The sequence below is a fragment of the Cololabis saira genome, chromosome 11 (assembly GCF_033807715.1).
Source record: "Cololabis saira isolate AMF1-May2022 chromosome 11, fColSai1.1, whole genome shotgun sequence".
NCBI classification, from domain to species: Eukaryota; Metazoa; Chordata; class Actinopteri; order Beloniformes; family Belonidae; genus Cololabis; species Cololabis saira.
Window position 1 is genome coordinate 41402439 of NC_084597.1, and position 12247 is coordinate 41414685.

Here is a 12247-nt window from a genome sequence, read left to right on the forward strand (position 1 = left end):
CTTGTGCACGTTCAGGCTGCAGCGGAAGCTTGTATGACTTGCATGTAGATTCTTCAGGCCTGGACATTTAGCAGATGAAACCATCCGCGACTCTCTATATCAAACCATTCAAAAGTTATGGCAGAAAATAGGGACTATCACATATCGACCAATCAGAAGAAGGGGCGGGCTAATTTGCACCAATTTTGTTCAAGGACTCAAAACTAAGTCTGATGACACCACCCACGAGTCTTTATGTCAAACAATTCAAAAGTTATGGCAGAAAGTAGGAACTATCTAATATGGACCAATCAGATGAAGGGGGGGTGCGCTTTTTGGCATCTAGCGTCGCCACGGTAACGCTTTTGACTGAGAAAAGTGATGCGTGTCGTCGCAGGATGGAGACGCACATTTTGATGTATAACACACCTGGGTGTACGTTGCGGGTCGGGCCGCATTAACGGCCCGAAGAAATGGCATAAATTGCGGCAAAATTACACGATTAATTAAAAATGGCCAACTTCCTGTTGGGTTTCGGCCAAAGGGTCAAGCTGCTGAGCGATTATGCCACTCCCATTATTGCAAACCATTAAATATCAAATTTCTTGCCAGGCTTGGCTTGCGTGCAAAATTTGGTGACTTTTGGGGCACGTTTAGGGGGAAAAAAAGGCCCTCCTTTCGTCAGAAGAAAAACGAGAAAAATTAAAATTCCTACAGATACAATAGGGCCTTCGCACTGTCAGTGCTCGGGCCCTAATAATGAACGATATTATGAGGGGAAGCCTCCGCCTCACTCTAAGAATAATATTCTAGTTGTCATTCAGTGGTGTTTGTAAACTTTGATAATACTAAAAAATTTTTTTAGCTCCTCAAGTTTTGTGAGGAGCTTTTAAGGGTGTATCTGATTTTCCCCAGTTTCAGAAAAAGCATGTGTGGCAGGGTGGAGGAGCAGCAGCCACTCAGGTTGATTGGGGACAGGTGTGTCCCATCAACCTCTCCACCCTGCCAGTCTTCAAAAGGCAGCTTACAACAGAGCTGGAGGAGCTGTTGGAGAGACTGCTGCTGGAGCTGAAGCACGTGTGTTGGTGTCCGGTGAAATAAAGGACTTCTGCACTGAAACCCTGTGTCCTCTCTGTCCTGTCGGTCGGGCCCCCGTAGCACTAGCCTTGCTACACTGGCGCCCAACGTGGGGCCCGACAGGATGGAGGAGGGAGGCACGGAGCGGGTCCTGGAAGCGCTGGCCCATGCCCTGGCGGACCTAGCAGCCCTGCTTCAGGGCCAGGGTGAGCAGCAGCTCGCGGCACTGGAAGCGCTGGTGGCACCGCAGCCGACAGGCCAGGAGGCAGGGGCTGCGGGCCGCCAAGCGGCGGCTCCCGAGGCGGCGGGACCTGCGGAGCGACTCACCCCGGCACCACGCCTGAGGTTCGCCGCAGCAGCGCGGGAGGAGCTGGTGGCGCTGCAGCCGACAGGCCGTGAGGCAAATGCTGGAGGCCGCCAAGCGACGGCTCCCAAGGCGGCCCCAGCAACGGAGGGACCCGCGGAGCGACCCACCCCAGTGCCACGCCTGAGGTTCGCCGGAGATGGTGGCGCTTCAGCCGACAGGCCGGGAGGCAGAGGCTGCGGGCCACCAGGCAACGGCTCCTGAGGCGGCGCCAGTGACGGCGGGACCCGCGGCGCGACCCACCCCGAGCCACGTCGGAGGTTCGTTGCGGAGACGGACCAGCGGCCGGAGCAGCGCTGCGTTGGGGAGGAGGCGGTCCCTTACGCCCCAGCTCCGGAGGCGGACCAGCGGCCGGAGCAGTGCTGCGTCATGGAGGGGGTGGTCCTGGTCGCACCCCGGCCAAGGCCGCGGATGCCGTCTAGCCCGAGGCCACCCTGGGCCCGGTCCCGAGAGCGGCCGGCCCGTCGCCGAGGGCGACCACCCGACCGGTCCTGGGGGCCAGCCCGACGCAGAGGGCGACCTCCCGACCGGTCCCGCTGGTCAGCCCGACGCCGGGGGCGACCTCCCGACCGGCCTCGGCAGCCGGCCGAACCGGAAGGCCCGGAGGCGCAGACGGCGGTTCCGGGTTTCCTCTCCCGCTCCGAGGGGGGTGGGGGGGGAGTTGGCTCGGCCGGATGGACCTCGGCCTGAGGTTGGCGATGGGGGTGTGTGGCAGGGTGGAGGAGCAGCAGCCACTCAGGTTGATTGGGGACAGGTGTGTCCCATTAACCTCTCCACCCTGCCTGCCTTCAAAAGGCAGCTTACAACAGAGTTGGAGCTTACCGGAGGATCTCAGGGTCCGCGAGGGACGATATGGTAAAAGCAGGTCTGAGAGATAAAAAGGGCCAAGGCCGTTAAGACACTTAAAAACAAGTAAAAGAACCTTAAAATCGATCCTGAAGCGTACAGGGAGCGAATGCAGCGATTCTAAAACTGGTGTAATGTGAGCCCGCCTTCTGGTCTTTGTCAGCACGCGTGCTGCTGAATTCTGGAGCAGTTGGAACTGTGACATACTCTTTTTTGGAAGACCAGAAAGCAGGGCGTTACAGTAATCTAACCTGCTAGAAATAAAAGCATGCATTAGCACCTCTGTGCTGGCCAGAGAGAGAAATCCACCTGGTGAAGTTAGGTGGAGCTTGTTCTTTCCAGGAAAGAAGGATGAGACGTCTGGCAATCAGGGAGGAGAAAGCTATAATAACATGAGCTTTGCCTTTAAGGGAGTGTGTTTCAGGGGTGAGTCCAAATAGGGCACATACAGGATTGGGGTTGATGACTTTTTGAAGCATCGTGGAATAGGCATTGAAAATGTTTGGGGCAGGACCAGAACATAGTCTTCTTGGTTCTTACTGTACGTCGAGCCCAGCTGTTGACTGGTTACCAACTATTTGGGACCCATACAATTACTGCCCTTTTTCTTAGCCTTAGCCCCAGTTTGGTAATGTCATTGATCTCTGGCAGAGACTCAGTTTGAAACAGCAGTCAGGAGAAGAAATTTGAAACTAACAACAAACTCCTCTTCCAGCCTTTTGTCTACAGGGCCCACTTTTATTTTTAGAGGATTTTAATTCAAAATGAGTTTATGCTTTTAATGAAATGGAAAATGTCTCACTTTCAATATCTTACATATGATCCAAGTTCTTTTGTGAGTAAAATAAGGGTTTAAGAGATTTGTTTGCAGGCCAGAGTTTCCCCATCTTCTTATACAGTCATCTCTGTGGTGCACTAGCTAGCCATTGTGTCTTTGTCTCTCCTTTCTCTGTTCTTCATTCTCTCTGTCTGTTCTCTCTTTTCCTGCTCTACCCAGCTGGCCTCCGACAGGAGGGTCCCCCCCTTATGATCCAGGTCCTGGTCCAGGTCCCCCCTTATGATCCAGGTCCTGGTCCAGGTTTCTTCCCTCCTAAAGGGGAGTTTTTCTTCCCACTGTTTGTTTTAAGGTTTTTCTCCCACTAGGGGAGTTTTTACCTGCCATTGTTTATGTAATAATTGCTCGGGGGTCATGTACTGGGACAACTTCTGTTGTAATAGATGCTATATAAATAGAATTGAACTGAATTTACATTTAAATGTGTCCTAACTTTCTTGGAATGGAGCTGCATTGTGTACAGAAATCCAGTGAACATCCATATTAATCACTCTAAAACTAACGGGAGTCAATAGTCAGCAATCCAGGAGTACAACTGCTGAATTTTGATTTAAGGTGTCCTTTAGAACAAAACAAAAAAGGAAGTAAGTAATCTCAGAGTGTTTAGAGATCCATCAAACCACAGTTTAGTCCTGTGCCGACTTTTCCTAGAAGCGGATGTCCAGCCAAGACGACCCCGAAGACTGGAAGCAGAAGCCTCGATGGGGCACCCAGGAGTAACAGCTGAGGGTTTGAAGACACCACTGGAACTGGCAAACATCTCTGTGCATGAATTATCATAGATCATTATCAACAGACAGGAACGCCACGAAGGAAGCTGTACATTGTGGCGGATCTCAAGTTTGCCAAGTTTGCCAGGGCACCATGGCAAATTACAGCATCACTGTTAAAATGATTTGTTGAATCAAGCGCTGAATTGCTCAGGAAGAACATTCATCTCTAGCAAAAGCAACAACAACACAGTGTAACAAAGCACCAAACATGATCCCTGTAGTGCAGGATGGTATCATGATGGGCATCATGATTTGGGCTAGAGTCACCGCCTCAGGGCCCAGATTGCTTGGTAAAACAGCTGTGAAGATGAATCCCAAATACATGAACATAATGAAAGGACAGGATTATCACTGACTACGTTTACATGCAGTCAATATTCCGGTTACTGAAACATTGGGAATAATCTGTTTCCATGCGTGAGTAAACAGGGTTATCCCTGTTTACATGGTAATTAATCATTTGGTATATCTGGATCAAACCAGCGACTCACGGAGAACGTCATGATGCAATTCCCCTCATTTCCACTTCTTCTTCCTGTATCCAAATCCAAAACAACAACAGCAGCAGCATGGTGGATAATCAACAGCCCAGTAGAAGTGGTTTTGTTTCTTGGACCTGTACAGTAGTTCTCCTTTTCCAGCGTCTTCCAGCGGAGCTTGATCTGGTCTGGTGTTCCTACAAATCCTGCTTCGTGCAACCTTTCGCTCACCTTTTTGTAAATCTCACTATCCCGGTACTTTCTACCGTCTACAAATGCAGAAATGTTCATATCCTTCATTACATTTATGAAGTGATTAGTCTCCTCCTGGTCTTGGTTTCTCCGTGTTTAGAAGAACTTCCTGGACTCAAAATACCAGGATTCCTTGTGAACAGAGCATTCGCAGAAAACAAATTCATGTTCCGTTTGATGGGGATATTCCGTTTGGCGTTTACATGACCCAATATTCGGGTTTGAAAAGGAGGAACCCAGGGCTCATATTGGGGTTTTTAAAAACCGGAATATGAGCAAATTCCGGTTATTCAAAGGGGTTATTGGTGTTTACATGGCCGTGCAAAACCGGGTTATTGCTAATATTCTGGTTAGAAAAGGGTTATTGTTTTCTCATGTCCATCGTTCCTTCAGCCGTATCGATTTCTATCTCCTTTATAGTGGCTCTCTCCCATTTGTCACAAATTGTCAATACCACAATATAGTAATCTCTGATCATAGCCCAGTCCAGCTGGATATGTGTTTCCCCAACAGCGTATTACCCCAGCGCACCTGGCAACTAAATCCTCTATTGCTGTCCAGTGATAGTTTCATGAAATTTCTCAACGGTCACATTGATACTTATTTAGAGATTAATTCCACCCCAGGTATGTCTTCTACTGTTATTTGGGAATTTCTCAAAGCCTATTTAAGAGGACAAATTATTTCTTATTCGGCTTTCGAAAAAAAGACACGAACCAAACGTATTACAGAACTGACCACTAAATTAGCTGATGTAGACAAAAAATATTCTGTTGACCCCGATCCTGAATTATATAAACAACGTCTACTGCTACAAGCGGAATTTGATAATCTGTCTATAAACATACTGAACATCTTCTATTTAAGTCCAAGCAGAAGTTTTATGAACATGGTGATAAGTCGGGTAAACTCCTTGCCCACCAACTTAAGCAGGCAGCAGCAGACAGAGCTATTCCAGAAATTCGTATAACATCAGGAGAGACCTCCACAAATCCTAAAATCATTAATGATCAGTTCAGACAGTTTTATAGTGATCTCTATACATCAGAGTCCAATCTTGATACTTCGGAAATCAATGATTTCCTAGACAAAATTAACATTCCAGTAATTGAGCCGTCAGCTCGGGCTAATATTGATGCTGCCATATCACCAGAGGAAATCACTCAAGCCATAAACCCTATGCACAGTGGCAAGGCAGCGGGGCTGGACAGTTTCCCCATAGAATTTTATAAAGCCTTCTCCGCAAAGTTAACTCCCTTACTAGGTTCAGTATACAAAGAAGCATTTGTAGCCAGGAGGTTGCCAGAGACGATGACACAAGCTACTATTGCAGTTTTACCTAAAAAAGGCAGAGACCCCCTGGACTGCGGTGCTTATCGGCCCATAAGTATTCTCTGTTGTGATTATAAAATTCTCACTAAGATTCTCTCTCATCGGCTTGACACAGTGATCCCTAAGATTATTGCACCTGATCAGACTGGTTTTGTGCCTGGTAGACAATCTTTTTATAACATGCGTCGGCTTTTCAACGTACTTTACTCTTCTCGGTCCACCTAGTGGCCAGAAGCGATACTGTCGCTCGATGCGGAGAAGGCCTTCGATCGTATTGAATGGAGGTACCTTCTAACGGTCTTAGAAAAGTTTGGATTTGGCCCATCGTTTATCAATTGGATCACACTTCTTTATTCGGCTCCTAAGGCTGCAGTTTTGACCAACTCTATATGTTCAGATTACTTTGGCCTTCAGCGTTCGGTCCGCCAGGGTTGTAGTCTCTCTCCATATTTATTTGATATCGCTATTGAGCCTTTAGCTATAACACTCAGAGAGGATGATAGGATAGCTGGCATTGAGAGGGGGGGCTACTTACACAAGGCCTCGCTTTACGCGGACGACCTGCTCATATACATGTCAAATCCAATTAAATCTATCCCTCCGCTCATTGACACACTTACTCATTTCGATAGGCTCTCGGGCTATGAATTGAATTTTTCTAAAAGTCTTTTTTTTCCAATTAACCAGCTGGCCTTGGATCTTACTTATACTGACATCCCGTTTAAATTGGAACTTCATTCATGTACTTACCTGGGAATCTCTGTTACTCGATACTATAAGGATCTGTATGAGCATAACTTTAAGAAGCTTCTATGGACCTTCTGTGGACCTCCCTGGGCTGACTTCACTCGTTAGTAGAGCTAAGTCTACCACATGTATGTTAGACTCCATCCCGACTCGACTATTCAAAAATGTTTTTTCTCTTATTGGTGCGACAATACTGGACCAAATCAACCTATCCCTAAACTTAGGATATGTACCACAGGTTTTCAAAGTGGCAGTAATTAAACCTTTACTTAAAAAACCTTCTCTTGACCCAGACACCTTAGCTAATTATAGGCCAATTTCTAACCTTCCATTTGTATCTAAAATCCTGGAAAAGGCAGATGGCCTCAGATAAGGGATTAGTGTCCATATTGGTTCTACTGGACCTCAGTGCTGCTTTTGACACTGTTGATCATGGCCTTTTACTGCACAGGTTAGAGCATGTTGTTGGGATTAAAGGGACAGCTCTACATTGGTTTAAATCATATTTATCTGACAGGTTCCAGTTTGTTTGGGATCCGGTTTGGGAACCTCAGGATTTCATCTCTGCTTTTTGCAGATGATGTTGTCCTGTTGGCTTCATCAGACCGGGACCTCCAGCATGTGCTGGGGCGGTTTGCGGCTGAGTGCGACGCGGCAGGGATGAGAATCAGCACCTCCAAGACCGAGGCCATGGTTCTCGACCGGAAAAGGGTGGCATGCCTTCTCCGGGTGGGTGGAGAAGTCCTGCCTCAGGTGGAGGAGTTCAAGTATCTCGGGATCTTGTTCACGAGTGAGGGAACAATGGAGCGTGAGATTGACAGGCGGATCGGTGCAGCGTCCGCAGTAATGCGGTCGATGTACTGGACCGTCGTGGTAAAGAGGGAGCTGAGTCGAAAGGCGAAGCTCTCGATTTACCGGTCAATCTACGCCCCTACCCTCACCTATGGTCATGAACTTTGGGTAGTGACCGAAAGGACAAGATCGCGGATACAAGCGGCCGAGATGAGTTTCCTCCGCAGGGTGGCTGGACGCTCCCTTAGAGATAGGGTGAGGAGTTCGGTCACCCGGGAGGAGCTCGGAGTCGAGCCGCTACTCCTCCACATTGAGAGGAGTCAGCTGAGGTGGCTTGGGCATCTGTACCGGATGCCTCCTGGACGCCTCCCTAGGGAGGTGTTCCAGGCATGTCCCACCGGGAGGAGACCCCGGGGAAGACCCAGGACACGCTGGAGAGACTATGTCTCTCGGCTGGCCTGGGAACGCCTCGGACTCCCCCCGGAAGAGCTGGAGGAGGTGTCTGGGGTGAGGGAAGTCTGGGCATCCCTGCTGAGGCTGCTGCCCCCGCGACCCGGTAACGGATAAGCGGGAGAAGATGAGTGAGTGAGTGAGTGAGTTCCAGTTTGTTCATGTACATGAGGTTTCTTCAGAACAGTCAAGGGTCTGTTATGGTGTTCCGCAGGGTTCAGTGCTAGGGCCAATCTTGTTCAGTTTATACATGCAGCCGTTGGGAAGTATAATCCAGAATCACGGCATACACTTTCATTGCTATGCTGATGATACGCAGCTCTATTTGTCTATGAAGCCGGATGAGACAGAACCGTTGGTTAAACTTCAGGCATGTCTTAGGGACATCAAGGACTGGATGTCCAGAAATTTCTTGCTTCTAAATTCAGATAAAACAGAGGTTATCATTCTTGGTCCAGAGCATCTTAGGAAGGGACTAGATGGTGTTGCGATGGCTTCCAGTGCAACTGTGAGAAACCTTGGTGTTGTTTTCGATCAGGATTTGTCGTTTAAACCATATGTTAATCAGGTTTGTAAAATAGCGTTTTTCCATCTCCGTAATATTGCAAAAATTAGGAAAATCCTCTCGCAGAGTGATGCAGAAAAACTAGTTCATGCGTTTGTATCTTCTAGACTGGATTACTGTAATGTGTTGTTAGCAGGATGTCCAAGTAATTTGCTGAATAGGCTCCAGCTGATCCAGAATGCAGCAGCACGAGTGCTGACAGGAATCAGCAGGAGAGACCACGTCTCTCCAGTGTTAGCGTCGCTCCATTGGCTACCTGTAAAATTCAGAATTCAATTTAAAATTTTATTACTTGCATATAAAGCCCAAAACGGCTTAGCTCCGCAGTATTTACAAGATTTGATAGTGCCTTATGTTCCTGGCAGAGCTCTCCGCTCCCAGGGTGCAGGTTTACTCGTAGTTCCTAGAGTATCTAAATGTAGATTTTGAGGGCGGGCGTTCTGCTATCAGGCACCATTACTTTGGAACCAACTTCCAATCTGGGTTAAGGAGGCTGACACCAACTCCACCTTTAAAACTAAACTTAAAACCTTTCTGTTTAGTAAAGCCTATAGTTAGTGTTTAGTAAACCTCTAGCTGGTGTTGGTAAATCTCTAGGTAGTGTAAACTCTAGTGTGTTAGAGTCAGTAGTCATAGTTGCAGCTATATAACAAAACTATAATAGTTAGTCTCAAATATAGCTTCGCGGTAGATATGCTGCTATAGGCTTATGCTGCAGGGGGGCACCGACATGATCCGCTGGGCGGTGCCTCTCACCCTTCTTCTCCTCTCCTTTTCCCTGCCTCTCTTCTCCATTACCATTTTTATTTATTATAAATATCTCATAGCTATCATTTTTGTCCATCGTTCCTGTAGTTTCTTGTGCCGGCCCCCCTTTTTTCTCTTTTGTGCATGTTTGCAGGCTGGAGCCTCGGGAGCTGCGTTCTGGCCTGCACCCCCCCCCCCCCCCCCCCCTGGTCATCCCGCTGCTGCTTCCACATGACTGTTGTGTGCTGCTGACGCCCCCCCCCACCCCCCCCCCCCCCCCCCCCCCCCCCCACCTCTGGTCACCCCGCTGCTGCTTCCACCTGCCTGCTGTGTGCTGCTGACGTCCCTGACTCCCCCAGTCTGGCCTTCGGCAGGAGGGTCCCCCCTTATGAGCCTCGTCCTGCTCAAGGTTTCTTCCCTCCTTTTACCTGCCATTGTTTATATAATAATTGCTCTGGGGTTTATGTTTATGTTCATGTTCTGGATCTCTGGAAAGCGTCTAGAGACAACATCTGTTGTATTAAACGCTATATAAATAAAATTGAATTGAATTGAATTGAAAATTCTAGACCACACAAAACTGGATCTTGAGAGATGGGCTTCATTGCCCATCTCATTAGCAGGCAGGGCCAACTCAATTAAAATGACAGTCTTGCCTCGTTTTTTATATCTATTCCAAATGATTCCCTTATTCTTAACTAAAACCTTCTTCCGTGATCTTAATAGCTGTATCACCACTTTTATTTGGAATAAAGCCCGGCCACGTGCCAGAAGAGCTCTTTGAGAATTGCCAAGAGCAGCAGGTGGCATGGGGTTGCCTAATTTCATGTTTTATTACTGGTCGGCGAATATTACAAAAGTGAGTTATTGGGTTGCGGCCCATAAACACAAGCAGGGCCCAATCTGGGCCTCTATGGAAATGTCTACAGATCCCAAGATCTCTCTAGTGTCTGTGTTATGCTCCGCACTGCCAGGCAATCAGTCACACTTTAATAAGTGATTCAGTGATTAATAGCTCCCTCAAAATCTGGCGCCAATTTAGAAAACACTTTGGTTTTAATAATATGTGTGGCCATATGCCTTTGACTGACAATCATTTCTTTCCGCCCTCACAGGCGGACTCGGCTTTTAAGACATGGCACCTCAAGGGTCTGATTTTCTTTATTGACCTATATAAAGACGGCACATTTGCCTCTTTTGAAACCCTTCAAAATGTCCATGAGATACCTAGTCTTCACTTTTTCAGGTTCCTCCAAGTTCGTAGTTTTGCTAGAGAACATTTTTCATTCCCAACCATGCCAGACAAGAGCATAATAGACAATATACATATATTATTACATATATTTCAAAGATATATATGACTATGCAGGATATTGGCCTTCCTCTCTTGGACAAGACCAAATCAGCCTGGGAACAATATCTAAATTTACAGCTGGAAGAAGGGATCTGGGAACGCTCTCTGGGGCGCATTCATACCACCTCTTTATGTCTTAGACATTGTTTGATTCAATCTAAAGTAGTTAATCGTTTGCATTTCTCGAGGGAAAGACTGTCTAAAATGTATCCTGATGTTGATCCTATTTGTATAAGATGTCACCTGGAGCCTCTGTAGGACATGTGTTCTGGGGTTGCACGTCTCTGACGTCATTTTGGAAGAAGATTTTTGATGCTTTCTCCTCCGTTTGTCATATAATTATTGAACCCAAACCTATGACTGCTATATTTGGAGTTCCTACGGATGATGCACCAGTTACCTCTCCTCAAGCCAATTTTGTTGCATTTTCTTCTCTCATAGCCCGGAGACTTATCCTCCGCAATTGGAAATCTGATAAACCCCCAACATTCACAGAATGGGTCAAAGATGTGATATCTTTTATGCCTTTAGAAAAGCTCAGATACAACAGATTCAAATCTCGCCAAAAGTTTATAAAGGCCTGGTCCCCTTTCTTAGACTTCGTCCTTATGCTGTCTTTCAATGATGTAGGGATGTAGTATTATTTTTGTCATGTTTACAGAGTTACTCGGATTTGTGGAAACCCTCAATTGTACTACTAACAAATGTTTGGCCTAATGTGTAACCCTTAACCGTCCATGTGTTATTCATCTATTTATTTATTTTAACATCATTATTGCTGTTATTATTACTAATGTTATTTTATTTGTGTACTTTATTTATTTTTATTTTTTTATTTTTTATTTTTTTTTATTTATTTATTTTTTAATTTAATTTTATTTTTATTTTATTTCTTGTTTACATATTATGTTTTATTGCTATTATCTTCTTTGTATGTGGGAACTGGGGAGGGGGGGATATATGTGGGGTTGTTTGTCTTAAAAAATATTGAAAGATCTTATAAAAAAAGGGTTATTGATGCATGTAAACGTAGTCACTGTTGTACCACATCTATTTATGGGTTTTACCAGCGTCAGCACATTGTTCTTGTCTGTTCTTGTGACTTTTCTCAATTCAATTCAATTCAATTTTATTTATATATCTAACATACACCATACACTAATACAACAAAAGTTGTCTCTAGAACGCTTTCCAGAGACCCATACCTAGAACATGACCCCCGAGCAATTATTACATAAACAATGGCAGGTAAAAACTCCCCTAGTGGGAGAAAAACCGTAAGCAAACAGTGGCAAGGAAAAACTCCCCTTTAGGGGGGAAGAAACCTTGAGCAGGACCAGGCTCATAAGGGGGGACCCTCCTGCCGAGGGCCAGACTGGTGGGTCAGGGACGGCAAAACGTCTGTTTGGTGATCCAACTCTGAGGTGCAGATGTTCATAAACCTGGTGGATGAGGAGAGAATTAAAAAAGGGATGTAGACGGGCTGTTTTACTCTCAGCCGCTCGCGGCTCCAGCTGATTTCTGATCAGCGCCGACATGAACAAAGCGGTTGCGCAATCGAGTACGTCACAGCAGCTTCACCCCAACCTGCCCACTTCTCAACAACATGCTCTAACCTGTGCAGTAAAATGCCATGATCTACAGTGTCAAAAGCA